Source organism: Bos indicus, chromosome 28 (assembly GCF_029378745.1).
Source record: "Bos indicus isolate NIAB-ARS_2022 breed Sahiwal x Tharparkar chromosome 28, NIAB-ARS_B.indTharparkar_mat_pri_1.0, whole genome shotgun sequence".
NCBI classification, from domain to species: Eukaryota; Metazoa; Chordata; class Mammalia; order Artiodactyla; family Bovidae; genus Bos; species Bos indicus.
The window spans coordinates 39,836,180-39,861,229 of record NC_091787.1 but is presented as its reverse complement, the minus strand read 5'-3'; positions in this window follow the sequence as shown (position 1 = coordinate 39,861,229).

The window sequence follows — 25,050 nt, the reverse complement described above, 5'->3', positions numbered from 1 at the left end:
CTTGGCTCAGGAAGGCAGACTCTGCCATTTCAAAGCTACTAAGTTCTGTGCAATGAAGGAAGTTAATTTTTTTTTTGAAACAGGTTGTTGTGTTTTTTTTAATTATAGACCAGAAGTACTGTGTGTTCCATGAACAATCATCTTACTGACATGCTATTCTGAAGCTTGACTTCATTCACCATGACACATGCTGGTTATGAAATACGCAACTGAATAGAGTTGTAATGAAGTGAGACTGGGGAACGATGAAATTGGAATCTGAACTAATGCCAGCTAAGGGACCCTACCTCTACTTTATTATTATTATTATGTTTAATAAACAATCATTCATATTCTGAGGAAAGGGAAACAATCAGAGGCACCACGGGGGAACCATAAAAGAAATGCCTTAAACCCTGAATAAAAACATGTTTGTTCAAACCCAGAGCTAGTCTATTTTGTTTTTTTTATTCAAAATGAATGCAACGAACTGTCAAACACCTAGAGGTGCTGTGAGGCATAAAAGTGGAGCTAGAGTTTGCAGAGAGGAGGCAGAGGCAGGCCTCTCCTCGTCCTCCTCTTCTCAGCTGACTTCCAGCTCCCTTCAAAGGGAAGATGGCGCCTCAGTCCAGCAGGTTTATCACCTGATGAACTGAACTCAGACCTCTTCTCTGTCTCACAAATACTTGGAAATACTCTGATCCCCCAGGAGGAAAATGAGCATAATCTGCCCAGAACTACAGAGATTAGCCACGTGCAGGAATATCTCAAAGGATAGATGTTGCCCCAACCAGAGAAGAGCAAAATCAGCCTAGACTTCAAAGCAAAGCACAGCCAAAGGTTAAGCTATCATTGTTAAATTATTAATCCATCTGAGAGGAATTGCTCATGGTAAAAAAAATTTGTTGGCATGGAGCTTAGAGAAGGAATGAGCAATAAGGTATTGATGTTTGTGAGCACTGGCTAGTGGACAGAGAATGGTCCTAGGCTAGGAACCATCTTTGGTCACTAAAGAGATTGACGGTGGCTAAGTGACATAGAGGCAGACCTAGGCAGATCACATCTGTGCTATGACTGCATTTTTCAGCCATGCCTGCCAGGTGGCTGTATCAATCAGGGTTCCCCCAGCAGGGCACAGTACAGTCAAAGTAGGACAATTCAAAGAGGTGTGGGAAGAGTATAAGGAAATCACAAGCAACTATAACATTGCCAAGCAAGGATTGAAAGAGCAAAGAAAGGGGACAGTCGGGAGAATAAAGAGGAAAGAAAAGTATGGACATACATCCTGGAAAGAGCCATGGTATTCCATCCAAGTGCACAGCTAATCCTGAGCAACTTTGCAGAGAGGGAACCAAAGAAATAACTACACTGCTCATACTCTCTCCGTCTCTCCTGTGACTTGCTGGCGCTTCCCACTATACTACTCCAACCAGAAGCCAGTGGGAAAGAGAGCCCTTTGATATTCTTCCTAGGGCAGACAAGGCTGGAAGGAGAATTTGGAGGGACAAATGGAAGCATCTAGAATCACAGCAGATAAGTCTGGCACATGCTTGAACGTTAGAATGAGGCTTCATTTAAATTCGGTCCTGCCATTAATAATGAGCTGTGTAACCATGAGCCAGTTACTTCCCTTCACCAAGCTTCGAGTACTCTATCTGTGAAGTGACACTAGCATTATGGGCCTGTGGGCTTGCTAGAAGGAGTAAAGGTTATGTTAGATAGCTCATGTGCCCAGTCCTACATCCTCTCAGATCACTTGTTTGGTCTGGCCATTGCTGCAGAGGGGCAGCTTCAGAGGCCCTTGGCCCAGCTGTACCAAGCATCTCTTGCCTTCTTCCCTGGGGCTCCTGTTCCTCTCCCTGTGAGATGCCTACAAGAGCCCCTCTCAACCATTTTGGCATAGGCACAAATCTAGAAGCTGGAAGGAGCTAACAATACACCCTGGACATAACCAATGATAGACAGAGATCAAGAAATGAATATTTCTATGTCTCAACAGATGATTTTGAAGCACATTCTACACAGAAGCCCACTGGAGGGACTGAGCCCAGTTGCCCACAGCAGTGACCAGTCTGATAACAGACCCTTGAATCACCTTTCCTTCTTCCCTATTTCATGCTTCCCAGCCCCCACACCCCAATCCTCTTCCCTGGGATCACATTCCAAAATTAACTGCATTCAATCTGAGGTTTCAAGCCATGCTCTGAAGGAAACTCCATCTAAGGTTCAAAGAATGTTTATACTCAGGACACATTGGACACTCAATAAATGGTTGTGAGGGTTGCAATGATAATCCCTAATTTCCCACAGGGTTTCCTGATTCTTAGAAGCATGTGATCTAGGTGGAAGGAATGTCCTTCACAGAACAGGTCATTTGGCACTTGGTTCACATGTTGGTCTTTGGTGAATTTGACGAGTATGAGTGGGGCTCCAGGCTGATTGCGTATGGGAAACTTGGCCATATTCTGAGGACTCTATCTGAACCCTAGGAGCCCCAGGAATCCCATCTTCTCGGGAGGCCCGGCCTGAGCTGCCAGTCCTCCATGCCCTGACATCTCTGCCAACATTCCATACTTGTCTGATTCTAACCCCTCTGTCTCTGAAGGGGATGAACTCCATTTTCCAGAGAGCCTCGAGTGACCCAGTGGCTCTAGGGATCTCTCAGGCCTCTCAGTTCCCAGGGCTGCAGGGATCAACCTTTCTCCATGGGAAGCCTCGCAAAGAAGAGCCAAGAATGAAAAATCTGAGGGTAATCCATCACTTCCCAGAAGCTTCCATCTGCTTTCCCACTCATCTGCAGAGTGGCCCTGTCTTTAAAAGAGCCTGGAGCTGGCATCCAACTACAACTATGGGAATGGTCAGAATACAGACTTTGACTTGCACTGGCTCTACTGTGTGCCAAGCACTGGCTAATGTGCTTGTGATATTTATTTCATTTAAACTCTATAGCAACTCTGTGTGTTAGAAAACACTGCCCCCATGTCTTAAACAGAAGACAATGAGGCTTTGAGAAATTGTGTAGCTTGCTCAGATAACCAAGTCACAACATATGTGAGATTCAAACACATGTCCATCTGATTTCAGAAGCAACTCTCTTTTTCCCTATTTGGGAAAAGAGTAGCAATGTAATAAACCAGTTAGGTTTCAATCAAGTAATAAAGGATGCTATGAAAATAGTAGAAAAGCAAACATAACTAACTATAGCTTATTTATGTAACTTCATATATTTGATTCTGTTCTTGTTTTTTACTTCTAAAATGAAAAGCAGAGGGAGTAAACTCAACAGCAGAGAGAATAGAAGAAAGGGGATTCTGAGCTTCTGAGTCATCCTCAGCGGAGACCGAGAGAAGTCAGCTCCCAGGTCTCCCTGGACCTATGAGATGTTGTGTTAATCCAAAAGTCAGAAGAGGAAGTACCCCTGTACCATCTGAATGCAGCCTGTGCTCTGGTTTCCAGCAAACAAAGGTTGATTAAGTGCATTAATAACAGGTATCCTTTGAGTCCCTTTCCGTTCATTACTGAGAGGCTCATTGCAACTCTAGGAAAGGATCTCAATTGTTTTCTTTTTTTGGAGACATATGCCAGTGCCCACGTTTTTTCCATTTCCATTTCATCTCATAAATCACAGCAAGTACTATGATTTGGAAGCAGCATAGAGCATAAGCTGAATGTTTATGTGCCACTGCTTTGCTCATAAAACCTTTACTAATTACTAATGGGGCCAATAAATTTAAGATTTGGAGGCTTTGCACAGCAATTCATAACCAAAAAAAAAATTTTTTTTTCCAATTTACAACTTCCAAGAAGAGTCTGATCTAGATAGCAATGTTCCCCAAGAGCTGGCAACTCTAAAGACTCCCCTCCCCATTTCTGTGAGGCACATAGAAGTTATCACAACACAGTTTATTCATGTTCTAGCACCACCTGGGTTCATAATTCCTTTAGGTTTCACCAGTATGGACTTTGGGCCCCACCCATGTAATACCAACAATTAGATGTTTAGAGAAAGGCATTTCATAGGCCTCTGAGGTAATCACTGATGTGCCAAAGAAGTGGAAAATAAGCTGTAAGAATATTGGTTTTCTAGACACAATGAAGCATAAGGTTCCATCAGTACTTCTGAAAACAGTTCTCTTTAAATATATATATAACTTCCTGATTTTATAATTCTGGATAATATGACAGCAATCATTCTCCGGTGAACTAAGGTCTTTCACAGTGGTCGTCAAGGCTATGGGCTCAGTGAGACCATGAGTTTTGGACCACACTGTCTCAGCATCTCTTTCTGACAGTACTTTACACTTTAGTATCATGTCTTTGACCGATGTTAAGGGTTATCACAAGAAGGAGCAAAAAAACTTGCTAGTATATTCAGGAAATATTTTGATGACACTTTAAACCTGCCATTCAGTATCTCCTACAGAGAAAATTAAGTTGATTACTATGTTCCTCTTTTTAACTTGGACACTAGGAATCTTAGAAATGAATATTAAACTCATCAGTAGTAAATACCCAAAATTCATTAGTCTCTATTTCTGGATGTTAACACCCTACCCCAGGCCCAGCAATCTTGACCTTGTGTCCTCATTTAAATTTTTCCTGGTCTTGGGAGCTATTTCCTTATACTAGGTCAATTTTATTTTACAAATTTTTGAAAGCTAACTTTTAAGATGTTGTCTGGTGAGTGTTTATATCGTTTTCCCCTTGTAATTACAGCTGACTGAATTAGCTTTTAACTAACTTCAGTGTTTATTTCAACACTTCAAATAACTTCACAATAAACACTTAGAATTAGACTCTTTTATTTTGGAAAACAAAAACATGCCTGGGTAGGTTAAGGGACTTAATGAAGAAATTCAACAAACCTAGAGATCGCTTCATTATTAAGGTTCCCTTTAAAGTTCTGATTTCACTGCAGGGAACAAGGGAGAGATGGAGCTTTCGATGTTCTACTCACAGCGAAGGCATGTCTGTGTTTGCCGTGTTCCTTCTTCTGTGCCACTGTCAGCATTAGAGGATTACATAAAATTTGGGGGAGAAATGACTGATGCCTGTCATTTTAAGACAGTTTTTGCAAGTTCAGCCTTTCTGATTTTAGTTTTCTTAAACAGGATTGGCAGCTGAAAGTGAAGTCCTACCAACTAACACACCCTAGAAATAATCTAACTCCAAATATTTCCCAAGACCAATGAGCTTATGCCTACTGCATGCAAAAGATGATTAAACAGAAGATGCTACTGCACATTTTCTGACCACTAGATTTCCAGTAACTGTGCCCTGAACAACAGGACATAGGAGCCCATGGGCAATGAAGACACAGTCTAATTAACATCAGTTTTTAAGAACAGTCCACATAGAAATGTAGAATATGTGCATCTTTGGGTCTGGCACTTGAAGGAGGGACCAAACTGGTAACATATATCTGACATCCCCAATTTAGAGGAAATAAATGTGATTAACAAGATCCTCAAGTCCTTAATTTCAAGTAGGTAAAGTGGGAAGGTAAGATGGCCAAAGAAGAATCTGAAGATAAAAAGACAAAATCTAAAGTATTCAACCATAATAATTGTTAAGACATACCATATTCTTAGATAAAAATAATTAATATTAGATAAAAACAATTAATATTATAGAGATTATTCTTAAATTAATAAATTCAATGGATTAGCAAAAATTTCATCATATTTGTTCATCACAGTTTTCTGGAGCTTAGGCAAGTTAATTATAACATTTATTTGGGAGAACAAGCAATTAAGAATAGCCATAAATGTCTTGAAAAAGAAGAGTAGGGGCTGGGGAAGATGTGACTAGTTCTAGATATTAAAATTAATTACAAAAATTTTATTTTTGCCATTATCTTCATTGCTTCCACCATAGATTGGACTCAGGTCAAACAACAGGGAGGGAACACAGATCCACCCATCAACAGAAAATTGGATTAACAATTTACTGTGCACTCCCCGCCCCCCACCCCCGACCTCAGAACAAGACCCAGTTTCCCTCTCAGTCAGTCTCTCCCATCCGGAAGCTTCCATAAGCCTCTTATCCTTATTCATCAGAGGGCAGACAAACTGAAAAACCATAAACAGAGAAAACTAATCAAACTGATACATGGACCACAGCCTTGTCTAACTCAATGAAACTATGAGCCATGCCATGTAGGGTGTTTCAAGACCGACGGGGTCATGGTGGAGATTTCGGACAAAACGTGGTCCATTGGAGAAGGGAATGGCAAGCCACTTCAATATTCTTGCCTTGAGAACCCCATGAACAGTATCAAAAGGCAAAAAGATAGGATACTGAAAGATTAACTCCTCAGGTCGGTAGGTGTCCAACATGCTACTGGAGATGGGTGGACAAATAACTCCAGAAAGAATGAAGAGAGAGCCAAAGCCAAAACAACGCCCAGTTGTGGATGTGACTGGTGATGGAAGTAAAGTCCGATGCTGTAAAGAGCAATATTGCATAGGAACCTGGAATGTCAGGTCCATGAATCAAGGCAAATTGGAAGTGGTCAAATAGGAGATGGCAAGAGTAAACATTGACATTCTAGGAATCAGCGAACTGAAATTGACTGGAATGGGTGAATTTAACTCAGGTGACCATTATATCTACTACTGTGGGCAAGAATCCCTTAGAAGAAATGGAGTAGCCCTCATAGTCAACAAAAGAGTTGGAAATGCAGTACTTGGATGCAATCTCAAAAACGACAGAATGATCTCTGTTCGTTTCCAAGGCAAACCATTCAATATTACAGTAATCCAAGTCTATGCCCCAACCAGTAATGCTGAAGAAGCTGAACGGTTCTATGAAGACCTACCAGACCTGCTAGAACTAACACCCAAAAAAGATGTCCTTTTCATTATAGAGGTTCAGTTCAGTTCATTCATTCAGTTGTGTCCGACTCTTTGCAAACCCATGGACTGCAGCAGGCCAGGTTTTCCTGTCCATCACTAACTCCCGGAGTTTACTCAAACTCAAGTCCAATGAGTTGGTGATGCCATCCAACCATTTCATCCTCTGTCATCCCCTTCTCCTCGTGCCCTCAATCTTTCCCAGGATCAGGGTCTTTTCCAATATATCAGTTCTTCCCATCAGGTGGCCAAAGTATTGGAGTTTCAACTTCAGCATCAGTCCTTCCAATGAATATTCAGGACTGACTTCCTTTACAATGGACTGGTTGGATCTCCTTGTAGTCTGAGGGACTCTCAAGACTCTTCTCCAACACCACAGTTCAAAAGCATCAATTCTTTGGCTCTCAGCCTTCTTTATAGTCCAACTCTCACATCCATACATGACTACTGGAAAAACCATAGCTTTGACTAGATGGACCTTTGTTGGAAAAGTCATGTCTCTGCTTTTTAAATATGCTGTCTAGGTTGGTCATAACTTTTCTTCCAAGGAGCAAGTGCCTTTTAATTTCATGGCTGCACTCAACATCTGCAGTGATTTTGGAGCCCCAAAATAAAGTCTGTCACTGTTCCCATTGTTTCCCCATCTATTTGCCATGAAGTGGGCTATTTCAAATTCCAATTGAGCTATTTCAAATCTTAAAAGATTATGTTGTTAAAGTGCTGCACTCAGTATGCCAGCAAATTTGAAAAACTCAGCTGTGGCCACTGGACTGGAAAAAGTCAATTTTCATTCCAATCATAAGAAAGGCAATGCCAAAGACTGCTCAAACTGTTGCATAATTGCACTTATCTCACACGCTAGCAAAATAATGCTCAAAATTCTCCAAGCCAGGCTTCAACAGTACATGAACCGTGAACTTCCAGATGTTCAAGCTGGATTTAGAAAAGTCAGAGGAACCAGAGATCAAATTTCCAACAACCATTTGATCATCGAAAAAAAGAGAGAGTTCCAGAAAATCATCTACTTCTGCTTTGTTGACTATGCCAAACCTTTGACTGTGTGGATCACAAACAACTGTGGAAAATTCTTAAAGAAATGGGAATATCAGACCACCTGACCTGCCTCTTGAGAAACCTGTATGCAGGTCAGGAAGCAACAGTTAGAACTGGACATGGAACAACAGACTAGTTCCAAATCAGGACAGGAGTACATCACCCTGCTCATTTAACTTAATGCAGAGTACATCATGCGAAATGCTGGGCTGGATGAAGCATAAGCTGGATTCAAGATTTCTGGGAGAAATATCAATAACCTCAGATATGCAGATGACACCACCCTTATGGCAGAAAGTGAAGAAGAACTAGAGAGGCTCTTGAGGAAAGTGAAAGAGGAGAGTGAAAAAGTTGGCCTAAAACTCAACATTCAGAAAACTAAGATCATGACATCCAGTCCCATCACTCTTTGACAAATAGATGGGTAAACAATGAAAACAGTGAGAAACTTTATTTTGGGGGTCCAAAAATCACTGTGGATTGTGACTGCAGCCATGAAATTAAAGATGCTTGCTCCTTGGAAGGAAAGCTATGTTCAACCTAGACAGCACATTAAAAAGTATACGTGTACCCCAATGTTCATTGCAGCACTGTTTATAATAGCCAGGACATGGAAGCAATGTAGATGTCCATCAGCAGATGAATGGATAAGAAATCTGTGGTACATATACACAATGGAGTATTACTCAGCCATTAAAAAGAATACATTTGAATCAGTTCTAATGAGATGGATGAAACTGAAACCTATTATACAGAGTGAAGTAAGCCAGAAAGAAAAACACCAATACAGTATACTAATGCATATATATGGAATTTAGAAAGATGGTAACAATAACCCTGTGTACGAGACAGCAAAAGAGACACCGATGTATAGATCAGTCTTATGGACTCTGTGGGAGAGGGAGAGGGTGGGGAGATTTGGGAGAATAGCATTGAAACATGTATAATACCATGTATGAAACGAGTCGCCAGTCCAGGTTCGATGCACGGTACTGGATGCTTGGGGCTGGTGCACTGGGATGACCCAGAGGGAGGGTAGCGGAGGGAGGAGGGAGGAGGGTTCAGGATGGGGAACACGGGTATGCCTGTGGCGGATCATTTTGATATTTGGCAAAACTAATACAATATTGTAAAGTTTAAAAATAAAATTAAAAAAATAAAATAAAATAAAAAAATAAAAAGTATAGACATAACTTTGCCAACAAAGGTCCTTTTAGTCAAAGCTATGGTTTTTCCAGTAGTCATGTATGGATGTGAGAGTTGGACTATAACGAAATCTGAGTGCTGAAAAATTGATGTCTTTAAACTGTGGTGTTGGAGAAGACTCTAGGAGTCCTGTGGACTGCAAGGAGATCCAAGCATTCTATCCTAAAGGAAATCAGTCCTGAATATTCATTCGAAGGACTGATGCTAAAGCTGAAACTCCAATACCTTGATCACCCGATGCAAGGAACTGAGTCACTAGAAAAGACTCTGATGTTGGGAAAAATTGAAGGAAAGAGGAGAAGGGGCTGACAGAGGATGAGATGTTTGGATTTCATCACTGACTCAATGGACATGAGTTTGAGTATGCTCCGGGAGTTGGTGATGGACAGAGAAGCCTGGAGTGCTATGGTCCATGGAGTCACAAAAAGTCATACATGACTGAGTGTTGAACTGAACAAAAATTTTATATATAATTTTAAAAGTATGGCTTTGGTATCATAAATAAACACACAGACAAATGAAAAATAGAAAATCCAGAAAGAGCTCTAATTCTATATGGAAATTTAGTATAAAAGAAAGGTAGTATCTCAAATCAGTAAGTGAAAAAATAATAAATGCTACTAAGATAACTGTATAACCACATAATTAAGATGGAATATATTCTGCATATAATGCTCAATATATATTCCAAGTGGATCAGGTATTTAAAAGTGAAAAATTAAATTAAATCTTACAGGTACTTCAAAATGGGTGAATTCTTCGTTAATCTAGGGTTAGGGAAACCTTTTGTAACTATGACTTAAAATCCAAATGCAATAAGGAAAGGGATTCATATACTTAACATTAAAGTGAAAATAAACTCAAGAGCAAAAACAACCATAAGAAATTTCAGGATTGAATGGCAAAATGAAAAAGGATCTTGAATTTTATCACAAAGGGTTACTATTTCTAATATACAAAGACATTATAAAAATATATGGAAAAGACCAAGAAAAGATCTCATAGAAAAATGGCAGAGGACTCAAATAAGTTCAGAGAAAAAAATGTTCCTTAAGCATATGAGAGCTGCATGATAAAAAAAAGCTGAGCACTGAAGAAATGATGCCTTCGAACTATGGTGTTTGAGAAGACTCTTGAGAGTCCCTTGAATAGCAAGGAGATTAAACCAGTCAATTCTAAAGGAAATCAACCCTGAATATTCATTGGAAGGACTGATGCTGAAGCTGAAGCTCCAATACTTTGGCCACTGATGCAAAGAGCAGACTCAATGGAAAAGACTGATGCTGGGAAAGACTGAAGGCAGGAGGAGAAGGGGGTGACAGAAGATGAGCTGATTGGATGGCATCACCAACTCAATGGATATGGGTTTGAGCAAACTCTGGGAGATGGTAAAGGACAGGGAAGCCTGGCATGCTTCAGTCCATGGGGTCAAAAAGAGTCGGGAACGATTGAGTGACTGAACAACAACAAAGCATATGAAAAGATGTTCAACCTTACCTAAAATAAGGGACATGAAAATCAGAACTACACATATATTTTTCAATCAGATTGACAGAATTTCAAAAACAATTTGATAACTTACTCTTGACAAGTCTATGGGAAATATGCATCCTTATAAATTTTTCATAGAAATATCAAACAATAAAAGACCAATGTGGAGGGTACTCTGGCAATATCTAGCAAAATTTCATGCATTTTTATCATTTCTGTTGGCAATATGACTTCCAGGAGTCTATCTAGATAATATACTAGAAAAATTAAAAAAAAATTTTTTAACTGCATAAGACAGCTGCAGAAATATCTGATCAATGAAAAAGTAGAAATTACCCAAATGTCCATTAACAGGAAAGTTAATGAATAAACTATGGTGTATCCACACAGTGAAGAACCATGAAGCCCAATAAAGGAATAGAGGATATTTCCATATTCTGCTATGGAATGATCTCCAGGATATATTACTGTCTGAAAAAGGCACTGTGGATAAAATTATTTATAGCAGGTTACCATTTATCTAAAAGGGGTGTGGTACAGATGCATAACTATTTGCTTTTATTTTTAATGGAAAGATAAATAAACAAAAATTAATGGTTATCTATAGACTGAATAAAGAAACAGAAAGGCAGGGACAAGAGAATCTATATTCCTCAGATCTATAGCTTTGATTTTGGAATTCTATAAACATTTTATGTAATTATATAACAAAATTAAAGTTAAAATTTTCTAAAGATAAAAAGAATAAAACAAAGGAACACAAAAATATGGTGGCATGCCACTACAGTGGGATAACACAAAAGGAAAGTATGTTTGGTGACTTTAAAAGCAAATTAATTTGAACAGATTCAAAATAAACACAGTTTCATAAAAATCCTGTGGTCTTGAATTTGAATGGAAATATCACTATGAGCCCAGAATGATTTTGACTTTTGACAAAATTCAATATCCATTTATGATAAAAAAAAAAAAAACTCTCCAGAAAGCAGGAATAGAAGGAACATACCTCAACATAATAAAAGCTATATATGACAAACCCACAGCAAACATTATCCTCAATGGTGAAAAATTGAAAGCATTTCCTCTAAAGTCAGGACCAAGACAAGGGTGCCCACTTTCACCATTACTATTCAACATAGTTTTGGAAGTTTTGGCCACAGCAATCAGGGCAGAAAAAGAAATAAAAGGAATCCAGATTGGAAAAGAAGAAGTAAAACTCTCACTGTTTGCAGATCACACGATCCTCTACATAGAAAACCCTAAAGACTCCACCAGAAAATTACTAGAACTAATCAATGAATATAGTCAAGTTGCAGGATATAAAATCAACACACAGAAATCCTTTGCATTCCTATACACTAACAATGAGAAAACAGAAAGAGAAACTAAGGAAACAATTCCATTCACCATTGCAATGAAAATAATAAAATACTTAGAAATATATCTACCTAAAGAAACTAAAGACCTATATATAGAAAACTATAAAACACTGGTGAAAGAAATTAAAGAGGACACTAATAGATGGAGAAATATAACATGTTCATGGATTGGAAGAATCAATATAGTGAAAATGAGTATACTACCCAAAGCAATTTATAGATTCAATGCAATCCCTATCAAGATACCAATGGTATTCTTCACAGAGCTAGAACAAATAATTTCACAATTTGTATGGAAATACAAAAAAAACTCAAATAGCCAAAGCAATCTTGAGAAAGAAGAATGGAACTGGAGGAATCAACCTGCCTGACTTCAGGCTCTACTACAAAGCTACAGTCATCAAGACAGTATGGTACTGGCACAAAGACAGAAATAGAGATAAATGGAACAAAATAGAAAGCCCAGAGATAAATCCACACACCTATGGATACCTTATCTTTGACAAAGGAGGCAAGAATATACAATGGATTAAAGACAATCTCTTTAACAAGTGGTGCTGGGAAAAATGGTCAACCACTTGTAAAAGAATGAAACTAGAGCACTTTCTAACACCATACACAAAAATAAACTCAAAATGGATTAAAGATCTAAACATAAGACCAGAAACTATAAAACTCTTAGAGGAGAACATAGGAAAAACACACTCTGACATACATCACAGCAGGATCCTCTATGACCCACCTCCCAGAATATTGGAAATAAAAGCAGAAATAAACAAATAGGACCTAATTAAACTTAAAAGCTTCTGCACAACAAAGGAAACTATAAGCAAGGTGAAAAGACAGCCTTCAGAATGGGAGAAAATAATAGCAAAAGAAGCAACTGACAAACAACTAATCTCAAAAATATACAAGCAACTTCTACAGCTCAATTCCAGAAAAATAAATGATCCAATCAAAAAATGGGCCGAAGAACTAAATAGACATTTCTCCAAAGAAGACATACAGATAGCTAACAAACTCATGAAAAGATGCTCAACATTACTCATTATCAGAGAAATGCAAATCAAAACCACTATGAGGTACCATTTCACACCAGTCAGAATGGCTGCGATCCAAAAGTCTACAAGCAATAAATGCTGGAGAGGGTGTGGAGAAAAGGAAACCCTCTTACACTGTTGGTGGGAATGCAAACTAGTACAGCCACTATGGAGAACAGTGTGGAGATTCCTTAAAAAACTGGAAATAGAACTGCCTTATGATCCAGCAATCCCACTGCTGGGCATACACACTGAGGAAACCAGAATTGAAAGAGACACATGTACCCCAATGTTCATTGCAGCACTGTTTATAATAGCCAGGACATGGAAGCAACGTAGATGTCCATCAGCAGATGAATGGATAAGAAAGCAGTGGTACATATACACAATGGAGTATTACTCAGCCATTAAAAAGAATACATTTGAATCAGTTCTAATGAGGTGGATGAAACTGGAGCCTATTATACAGAGTGAAGTAAGCCAGAAAGAAAAACACCAATACAGTATACTAACGCATATATATGGAATTTAGAAAGATGGTAACAATAACCCTGTATATGAGACAGCAAAAGAGACACTGATGTATAGAACAGTCTTTTGGACTCTGTGTGAGAGGGAGAGGGTGGGATGATTTGGGAGAATGGCATTGAAACATGTATAATATCAAATATGATATGAGTCACTGGTCCAGGTTTGATGCACGATACTGGATGCTTGGAGCTGGTGGGCTGGGACAACCCAGAGGGATGGTACAGGGAGGGAGGGAGGGAGGGAGGAGGAGGATTCAGGATGGGGAACATGTGTATACCTGGGGTGGATTCATGTTGATATATGGCAAAACCAATACAATATTGTAAAGTTAAAAAATAAAATAAAATTTAAAAATTAATTAATTTAAAAAAAGAAAAATAAATAAAATGTTTCTCAACTTTGTTAAAAAAAAAAAAAAGTCTTAGAAATAAAGATCAACCCAATGGCAATGAACACCGTTGGGGCCAGATTATCATCTCTAAATCCTACTTCTACTAAAAGGAACCAGGAGTCCTTCATTCTAGGTATAGGGTAAGAAATGTAGAAGATGTGCTGAACATCTGTTCATATTTGAAACCAAAGAATATTTTAACAATTGAAGGCTTTCCTAAAAGATTGAGAAGTCATCTTGAAAAAATTCCCTCTGTCCAAAAATGGTACAATTTGAGCATTAAAAGGACAGTAATAAAAGGCACTGAAACACTTCAGATATTCATAAGTATTTTAGTTAAAGTATACTGAAGAAAAATTATCTTATTGGCCAATTTTGGAGATTTCTAGGTACTGACTTACTATTTTGAAAACTGGTAAATAAAGGGAAATGGCCAAACAATTATTCTGTCTTTCCTTTATAAAATATATCTTTAGGTAAGAAAAGAGTTGGTGAGGGAAGTTTCTTTCATAGAAATGTTCTAGCTAGTAAATTAAGAAGAATTATGTAATTATAAAAACAAAGCCCTAATGAAATGATAGGTTTGGGTAAAGGTTGTTAATAGCTATTAACATCATAAAAAGAAGGTCAATTTCATATTGCCACTTTTTAATTAGTCTTGTCAAAAAATCAGAACTGAGTCTGATCAAACCTCTAGGTCTAACTACAAATTTCCAAGAAACACAAGAGATAGAGGATCATCTAGATTTTTCCACAGAACAAATTATATAGTTCCATCAACAAATTAACTGAATAGATAAACAGGATAAAAGGAGCACCTACAGATTTAAATAAGAGTCAGCCAACTACAGTGTATAGGCCAAATCTGGTCACCATACTGACTTTTAAATAAAACTTTATTAAAACACTATCATGTCCACTTACTTATGAATTGTGGTCTCGTCCTACAGTACAAGAGTTGAGTAGTTGTCACATAGATCATAGGCCCCCAAAGACTAAAATATCTACTATCTGGCCTTTTACAGAAAAAGTTCATGAATCCTTGGATTTAAAAACATTTAAAAGACATATCAAACCATTATAACATATGGACATTATTTTGATCACGACTCAAACAAAAAATTTGAAAAATAAAAGAAAGCAAAGAAAAAGTAATTAGAAAAGAATAGTTAAAAGGAACATGTGTACACCCATGGCGGATGCATGTTGATGTATGGCAAAACTAATACAATATTGTAAAGTAAAAAAATAAAAAATAAAATAAAAAGATATTTGATAGAGTTTGACTGGTAGGAAAGGTAAAGGAATACTGAGCACTGGGCAAGAGACTTAACAGATGAGGGAGCATGTGTTCACAGCATGAACTGCTACTGAGAACCCAAAAGGAAACAGACCTAAAACCAATCTGTAGACATCATGAGTCACCTCATGGGAGCAATGTCAGATAAACAATAGAAGTTGTTGTTGTTCAGTTGCTCAGTCATGTCCAGCTCTTTGCAACCCCATGGACTGCAGCAGACCAGGTCTCCCTATCCTTCACTATCTCCCGGAGCCTGCTCAAACTCATGTCCGTTGAGTCAGTGATGCCATCCAACCATCTCATCCTCTGTTGTCCCCTTCTCCTCCTGCCTTCAATCTTTTCCAGCATCGGGGTCTTTTCTAACAATAGAAATAGAAACAGAACCCAGTATATATCCAAAGGAAATTAAATCATTATCTTGAATCAGTATTTGCCACCCTCCCATGTTTATTTCTTTGCCAACAAAGGTCTGTCTAGTCAAAGCTATGGTTTCTCCAGAAGTCATGCATGGATGTGAGAGTTGGACTATAAAGAAAGTTGAGTGCAGAATTGATGGTTTTGAATTGTTACGTTGGAGAAGACTCTTGAGAGTCACTAGGACTCCAAGGGAGAGTTTGAGCAAGCTCTGGGAGTTGGTGATGGACAGGGAGGCCTGGCGTGCTGCAGTCCACGGGGTCACAAACAGTCAGACACGACTGAGCGACTGAGCAACTGAACTGAACTGAACATGTTTATTTCAGTATTATTTACAAGAGCCAAGATATGGAACAACATAAAGTGTCCACTGATAGGAGGAATAAAGAAGTTGTGGCATATATGTGTGTGTGTGTGTGTGTGTGTGTGTGTGTGTGTGTGCGCACGTGCATGTGTGTATATATTTATATCCATCATAAAAAGGAAGGAAACCCTGCCATTTGTGATAACATAGATGAATTTTGAGATCATTATGCTAAGTGAAGTATGTTAGACAGAAAAAGGCAAATACTATATGGTGTCATTCATACACAGAATCTACAAAATCCAAACTCAGAGATATAAAGAACAGATTGGTGGTTGCCAGAGGTGGGGGTGGTGGCTGGGGAAACTGATGAAGGTGGTTAAAGGCACAGATTTTCTGCTTTAAAATAAATAAGTTCTGGGGATTTATTTAGTTAGCAATACTGCTATTGTACATTTGAAATTTACTAAGAGAGCAGATCTTAAAATTCTCACCACAAGAAAAAATACAACTGTGAGTTAATGGGTGTTGACTTATCGTGGTGATCATTTTGCAATATATACCTATGTCAAATGATTATGTTTTACACCTTAAACAAATACAATGTTATATGTTAATTATATTGCAAGAAAGTTGGGAGCAAAAAAGTAGAATCCTAAGTGTATGAGTACTACCTGTAAAAGAACCTACATTGGAAGGGAAGAAACAGAACCAACTCTTGTCACCAGCTGAGCAAAAAGAGGAGGCTATGACAACTGGAGGAAGAAGAATGCTTCCAACCAAGAATGCTAAGGGACTGGAGGGAAATTGAGAGTGAGTATTACAGACCCTGAAGCAGGACATTGTTTATTTCATGTCTTGCCAGTCTTCATCAATTAAAAAACATATACTTTCGGGTTTCAATTTTTTGAATCACTTTGGGTATCAAACAGAGACCCTATTGAAGTATCTGAGATGAACAAAGGCAGCCAAAACCTTGCACAGAAGCTCACATATAGCACACAGGTGAATTTGAATTAGAAAACCTAAGAAGCTAAGAACTTCTGCCCACCTCAGAGAATAAATGTTCTATGTGTCACCATTAGGACAAAGACCTCATACCATGCTATGCTATGCTATGCTATGCTAAGTCACTTCAGTCGTGTCTGACTCTGTGCGACCCCATACCATGAGACACCCTTTAATTAACCTCTGTAGACTTCAAAATCACTGAGGGTTGACAGCAAGTTCCTTTTCTCCAAGGGCTGGGGGGCAGGCGGTGTCTGGTTTTTTCTTTAGACACCACTCCTAGAGAGCCCTGTGTTTGCAGACCACCAAGATCTCAGAACACCCTCTGCCCTACAAAGCTGAAATAGAGAGCAATTTGCAACCGAATGGCTCTGCTTTGATGATCTGAGATCCTCCCCTTAACCATTGCCTTTGATGGGCTTCTTCCTGTCAGCAGCTACAGCATCACTTTCTTTAATTAACTATGATGTTGCCTTTGAGCTTTTTTTTTTTTCCTAAGAAGAAAAATCATGTTTAATTTAGAAGGGCTAGCATTACCTCCATGAATGGAAAACAACTCTAGCAACAGGCTTTGAGAGAAGCGATAAAATCAAAATGATTATATCCCACTGGCTTGGCCCTGCTCAAGTCCTTCTCTAGGTATTCCCCTGAATCAGGGGTAGAAGAATTGGGGTAGGATGCATGAAGCAGGAAAGCAAAGATTAATGAAGGCAGCAGCTTCTAGATAAAGGTTTGGTCTGAGCTATTGGGCCAATGAAACAGTATTGTTTTACTCTGGAGAAAAGCAGTGATCCTGAGCCTCATTCAAAGCCAGATTCTAGCCAAGTAACTGCACACAAGCTTTGAACCTTGCTGGTCCCTCCAACTCCCTCTCCCCAGCCCCCACCAAAGGACTGTTTTAAGAAGATATTGATAAATGACCTAGTTTCTGAAAGACACTTGCTATCTAACAGGAGCACAATTAATACTATCTACTGTTCTCTGATTAAAGAAGTCTTCCCAAACAAGATCTATTGAGCCCTCCTTAGCATACACATACTATGACAATTCATTCAAGCGTTACACTCAATTCAAACAAAATCCATGCCATATTTATGAGTTTTCCCAATTTTAACCATCCATGGAGGGGTCAGGAGCATAGACAATCTCAAAATCAGATCACTAAAAAACATCTGCATTTGGCTTTAAAAACTGGATGCAAAGAATCTTTTTTTACTCCATAATTCCTGGGCCCATCTCTTAGGCAAGAATTGTAGTCTACTGGAATAGTCTGAATTTGCTGACTGTCCAGTAGAGACAGGCCAGCTGCCACTGGAGGAGCTACAGATGACTCCTGGCCCATGTTGGGAGTGTTTAACCAACATACTATTATATTTGAAATTTCTTCACTTTGGTGTGTTGTAGTTCAAGGTCTGTGTAGCAAAATCAAATTTTGTCATTATATTCACCAGGCCAAAAATATCATAGAAAAAATTTTGATAGCAAAATTTGCTATCAAATTTTGTGTAATTTGATTTTGAACATCAGATTCCTGCAAGCATTTCCTTGGGCCTGGGTCAGGCCTGAATCGAGACCAGTGTAAAGCATTTGGCAGACATATCTAGAAGTGCAGGGTACGTCTAGTCCCTTAGGGAGATAGTACCTTTGCTCTTAGAATATGTTGTCATCAAAACGTATGAAGATATGGAAATTTTAAAATAGGGTTGACCTGCACAAGTTCACTTACAGATGTGTTTTTAAAAATTTTATGTAAATATGTATTTTTTCATATGTAAATATATACTATGGTGCTAAACATGATCCATGATTCAGTTCAGTTCAGTTCAGTCGCTCAGTCATGTCCGACTCTTTGCGACCCCATGAATCGCAGCACGCCAGGCCTCCCTGTCCATCACCAACTCCCGGAGTTCACTCAAATTCATATTCATCGAGTCAGTGATGCCATCCAGCCATCTCATCCTCTGTTGTCCCCTTCTCCTCCTGCCCCCAATCCCTACCAGCATCAGGGTCTTTTCCAATGAGTCAACTCTTTGCGTGAGGTGGCCAAAGTATTGGAGTTTCAGCTTTAGCATCATTCCCTCCAAAGAACACCCAGGGCTGATCTCCTTCAGAACGGACTGGTTGGATCTCCTTGCAGCCCAAGGGACCCTCAAGAGTCTTCTCCAACATTACAGTTCAAAAGCATCAATTCTTCAGTGCTCAGCCTTCTTCACAGTCCAACTCTCACATCCATACATGACCACAGGAAAAACCATAGCCTTGACTAGACGGACCTTTGTTGGCAAAGTAATGTCTCTGTTTTAGAATATGCAATCTAGGTTGGTCATAATTTTCCTTCCAAGGAGTAAGTGTCTTTTAATTTCATGGCTGCAGTCACCATCTGCAGTGATTTTGGAGCCCCCCAAAATAAAGTCTGCCACTGTTTCCCCATCTATTTCCCATGAAGTGATGGGACCAGATGCCATGATCTTCGTTTTCTGAATGTTGAGCTTTAAGCCAACTTTTTCACTCTCCTCCTTCACCCTCATCAAGAGGCTCTTTAGTTCTTCTTCACTTTCTGCCATAAGGGTGGTGTCATCTGCATATCTGAGGTTATTGATATTTCTCCTGGAAATCTTGATTCCAGCTTGTGCTTCTTCCAGCCCAGCATTTCTCATGATGTACTCTGCATATAAGTTAAATAAGCAGGGTGACAATATGCAGCCTTGACGTATTCCTTTTCCTATTTGGAACCAGTCTGTTGTTCCATGTCCAGTTCTAACTGTTGCTTCCTGACCTGCATATAGGTTTCTCAAGAGGCAGGTCAGGTGGTCTGGTATTCCCATCTGTTTCAGAATTGTCCATAGTTTATTGTGATCCACAGAGTCAAAGGCTTTGGCATAGTCAATAAAGCAGAAATAGGTGTTTTTCTGGAACTCTCTTGCTTTTTCCATTATCCAGCAGATGTTGACAATTTGATCTCTGATTCCTCTGCCTTTTCTAAAATCAGCGTGAACATCTGGAATTTCATGGTTCATGTATTGCTGAAGCCTGGCTTGGAGAATTTTGAGCATTACTTTACTAGCATGTGAGATGAGTGCAATTGTGCAGTAGTTTGAGCATTCTTTGGCATTGCCTTTCTTTGGGATTGGAATGAAAACTGACCTTTTCCAGTCCTGTGGCCACTGCTGAGGTTTCCAAATTTTCTGGCATACTGAGTGCAGCACTTTCACAGCATCATCTTTTAGGATTTGAAATAGCTCAACTGGAATTCCATCACCTCCACTAGCTTTGTTCATAGTGATGCTTTCTAAGGCCCACTTGACTTCACATTCCAGGATATCTGGCTCTAGGTCAGTGATCACAGCATGGTGATTATCTGGGTTGTGAAGATCTTTTTTGTACAGTTCCCCTGTGTATTCTTGCCACCTCCTCTTAGTGTCTTCTGCTTCTGTTAGGTCCATACCATTTCTATCCTTTATTGGGCCCAACTTTGCATGAAATATTCCCTTGGTTTCTCTGATTTTCTTGAAGAGATCTCTAGTCTTTCCCATTATATTGTTTTCCTCTATTTCTTTGCATTGATCACTGAGGAAGGCTTTCTTATCTCTCCTTGCTATTCTTTGGAACTCTGCATTCAGATGCTTATATCTTTCTTTTTCTCCTTTGCTTTTCACTTCCCTTCTTTTCACAACTATTTGTAAGGCCTTCTCAGACAACCATTTTGCTTTTTTGCATTTCTTTTCCATGGGTATGGTCTTGATCCCTGTCTCCTGTACAATGTCACGAACCTCAGTCCATAGTTCATCAGGCACTCTATCTATCAGATCTAGGCCCTTAACTCTATTTCTCACTTCCACTGTATAATCATAAGGGATTTGATTTAGGTCATACCTGAATGGTCTAGTGGTTTTCCCTACTTTCTTCAATTTAAGTCTGAATTTGGCAATAAGGAGCTCATGATCTGAGCCACAGTCAGCTCCCGGTCTTGTTTTTGTTGACTGTATAGAGCTTCTCCATCTTTGGCTGCAAAGAACATAATCAGTCTGATTTCGGTATTGACCCTCTGGTGATGTCCATGTGTAGAGTCTTCTCTTGTGTTGTTGAAAGAGGGTGTTTGCTATGACCAGTGCATTTTCTTGGCAAAACTCTTATTAGTCTTTGCCCTGCTTCATTCCGTATTCCAAGGCCAAATTTGCCTGTTACTCCAGGTGTTTCTTGACTTCCTACTTTTGCATTCCAGTCTCCTATAATGAAAAGGACATCTTTTGGGGGTGTTAGTTCTAAAAGGTCTTGTAGGTCTTCATACAACCGTTCAACTTCAGCTTCTTCAGTGTTACTGGTTGGGGCATAGACTTGGATTACCGTGATATTGAATGGCTTGCCTTGGAAATGAACAGAGATCATTCTGTCATTTTTGAGATTGCATCCAAGTACGCATTTTGGACTCTTTTGTTGACCATGATGGCTACTCCATTTCTTCTAAGGGATTGCTGCCCACAGTAGTAGATATAATGGTCATCTGAGTTAAATTCACCCATTCCAGTCCATTTTAGTTTGCTGATTCCTAGAATGTCGACATTCACTCTAGCCATCTCCTGTTTGACCACTTCCAACTTGCTTTGATTCATGGACCTGACATTCCAGGTTCCTATGCAATATTGCTCTTTACAGCACTGGACCTTGCTTCTATCACCATCACATCCACAACTGGGTATTGTTTTTGTTTTGGTTCCATCCCTTCTTTCTTTCTGGAGTTATTTCTCCACTGATCTCCAGTAGCATATTGGGCACCTACTGACCTGTGGAGTTCATCTTTCAGTATCCTATCATTTTGCCTTTTCATACTGTTCATGGGGTTCTCAAGATTGGTTTTCACTAAACCAAAGATATAAAGGGTGCAAGGTACTGTTAAACTGAACTGCAACACAGTCTGGGCCCCTATGCCCCCAAGGGTCAACTCTAAATCTTTTCTCTTTAATATCTGTTCTTCCATCACTATTTTTACGGCTAACCCCATTCTAACCTTAGTACTGCCAGCTCCAAAATCCTGCACACAGATATGAGTTTGCCAGTTCAGAATAAAATGAGACCTTCCCCTCTCTATTCTCATATTCTTTATTTTATTTTTCTTTCTTGGGATAAAATCAGTTCTTAAGTAGCCCCTTCAAATATTTAACCTGTAATGAGCTGCAATTGGCCTCAAGTTATTTCCCATGAAGTGCAGACAAGTAATTCCTCTCACATTCTGTACTTGAATGATTGCCTGTTGCCAACGTTTAACACTATAGAAGTGTTTATTTAATTTTTCCATTGATTAACATTCAATCTCATTTGGTATATTGTGTGAGAGGTTCTCAACAAGGCACTATTTTTCTCTATTTTTTTTTTCCTTGAAACACTTTGAGATAAGTAGTATCCTTGTGATACAAATAAGAAAATCAAGACTCAATTCTAGCCATTCTTTCTGCCATATCATTCTCTGGTTTATTCTATAGTCATGTAAATATGAACAGAGACATTACTTTGCCAACAGGAAAAACCATAGAACCATATGGTTAGGGTTAGGGCATAGCCTAGAGGGCGAGAGGTTGAACGGACCTGGCCCAGAGCCAGCAAGCCCTGGTAGCACAGCTGTTAGGGTCAGGCAGGTCCATCTAGTCAAGGCTGCCTGCTATGGCTATGGTCATGTATGGATGTGAGAGTTGGACTGTGAACAAGGCTGAGCGCCGAATTGATGCTTTTCAACTGTGGTGTTGGAGAAGACTCTTGAGAGTCCCTTGGACTGCAAGGAGACCCAACCAGTCCATTCTGAAGGAGATCAGCCCTGGGATTTCTTTGGAAGGAATGATGCTAAAGCTGAAACTCCAGTACTTTGGCCACCTCATGCGAAGAGTTGACTCATTGGAAAAGACTCTGATGCTGGGAGGGATTGGGGGCAGGAGGAGAAGGGGACGACAGAGGATGAGATGGCTGGATGGCATCACTGACTCGATGGACGTGAGTCTCAGTGAACTCCGGGAGTTGGTGATGGATAGGGAGACCTGGTGTGCTGCAATTCATGGGGTCGCAAAGAGTCAGACATGACTGAGCAACTGAACTGACCTGAACTGAAGTATGAACTCAAGTTTCTCAGTAAGAACTGTATAAAGCAGCCTATTACTATTTCACTACAGAATTCTAGAAGACTTCCACAGAGGACACAGCCCATTTCACTCAATTCATGTTTCCCCCATGGCTGTGTGGTGATTCTTGTTGGTAGCCAATTGACTGTGGTCCAAGTCAGATATTCTTCCAGTACTTTTGTTCTGTGACTTTTCCATTTTGAATTAATTTTACTTCATCTTTAGTTTGGCTGGAGTGAGCATTCAAGAATTTTTTCATGAAATTACATGTTCGTAGAAGGTTCTTTTCTTTTTTTAATATTTTATGTCTGAAAATATCTTTCTGCTGTGTTCCCTACTGACAGAGAACTTAGTGTTGTTTAAAATTATTGGGTAAAAAACTTTCTTCCTTCAATACTTATAGAAATTGCTCCATTGTTTATCATTTTATATTGAGGTTTAGGAGATTCATGGTAGCCTAAGCTTTGCATCTTTGTGGGAACCTAAGTGATTTTTTGGCTAGATACTAACAGGACTTTTTTCCCTCTAAAAAAAGTGCTTAAATTTTTTTCTTCCATAGAGTATCCATTTTTTAAAACTTTTTATTTTATATTGGAGTATAGCCAATACAGTATCCATTTATTAATGTTTTTCACTGACTTCTTTCAAGAATTTGACGATTCTTTTAAACATAATTTTGGGTGTTTTGTTGTTGTTGTTGTTGTTGTTTGTTTGTTTTTTTCTTCTTTTGGGAAATTCCAGGACACTTTTTTCTATGACACCTTTGATTATCACTACTATTGCTTTGCTTCTCTTGGGAGTTAATAATCTGACTGATTACTCATTTTCTGATCACTTTATGTAGGGTTGTTGTATGCCACTTTCTACACAACTGTACTCAAGAATTTACTTTCACTGAGTGGCTAAAGAATAGAACTCACATAAACCATGGATGAGTTTTGTTTTGCCTTTCCGATACTTATAGAGATAGCAGTCATATCTCAACTATACTATCTATCTCTATAAGTATCGGAAAGGCAAAACACGTAGAATCTGTGATGATGGGGACGTCCACAGTAAAATAATACATCCTGGAAGGCAAAGGGTCTACAGATTCAATACAATCCCTTTTAAAATCTCAAAGTTTTTTTTTTTTCAGAAAAACAAATCCATCCTAAAATTCACATGGTATCCCAAAGGACATCAAATAGCCAAAATAATCTTGAAATAAAGTTGGAATTATCATACTTCCTGATTTAAAAACTTTCTACAAAGCTGTCGTAATCAAAACAGCACAGTATTGGCATACAAATAGTAATATAATGAAACAGAGTAGAGAGCATAGACATAAACCCTTGCATATATGGTCAAATAATTTTCAACAAGAGTGCCAGACCACTTGATGAGGAAAGGTTAGTTTTTTTCAACAAGTGGTGATGGGAAAGCTGAGTATCTACACGCAAAAGAATGAAACTGGACCTCACCTTACACAATACACAAAAATTAACTCAAAATCAAAGAACTAAGCAAAAGGACTAAAATTATAAAATTCTTCAAAGAAAATATAGAAGGAAAGCGTCGTGATATTGGATTTGGCAATGATTTCTTAGTATGACACCAAAAACACAAGCAACAAAAGAAAAAGGAGATTAATTGGACTTTGTGAAAATTTTTAAACTATTGTGCATCAAATGACATATCAACAGTTTGAAAAGGCAACCCAAGGGTGGGAGAAAATATTTGTAAACTTTATATCTGATAGAAGATTGGTATCTAGAATATATAAGAAGTCCTACAACTCAACAAGTAAAAACAAACAAGTCAATTTTAAAATGGGCAAAGGATTTAAGCCATTTCTCCAAAATATACAGATGGTAGATAATCATATAAACAGATGTTCAACATCACTGATCATTCAGTTCAGTTCAGTTCAGTCACTCAGTCGTATCTGACTCTTTGCAACCCCATGAACTGCAGCATGCCAGGCCTCCCTGTCCATCACCAACTACTGGAGTTC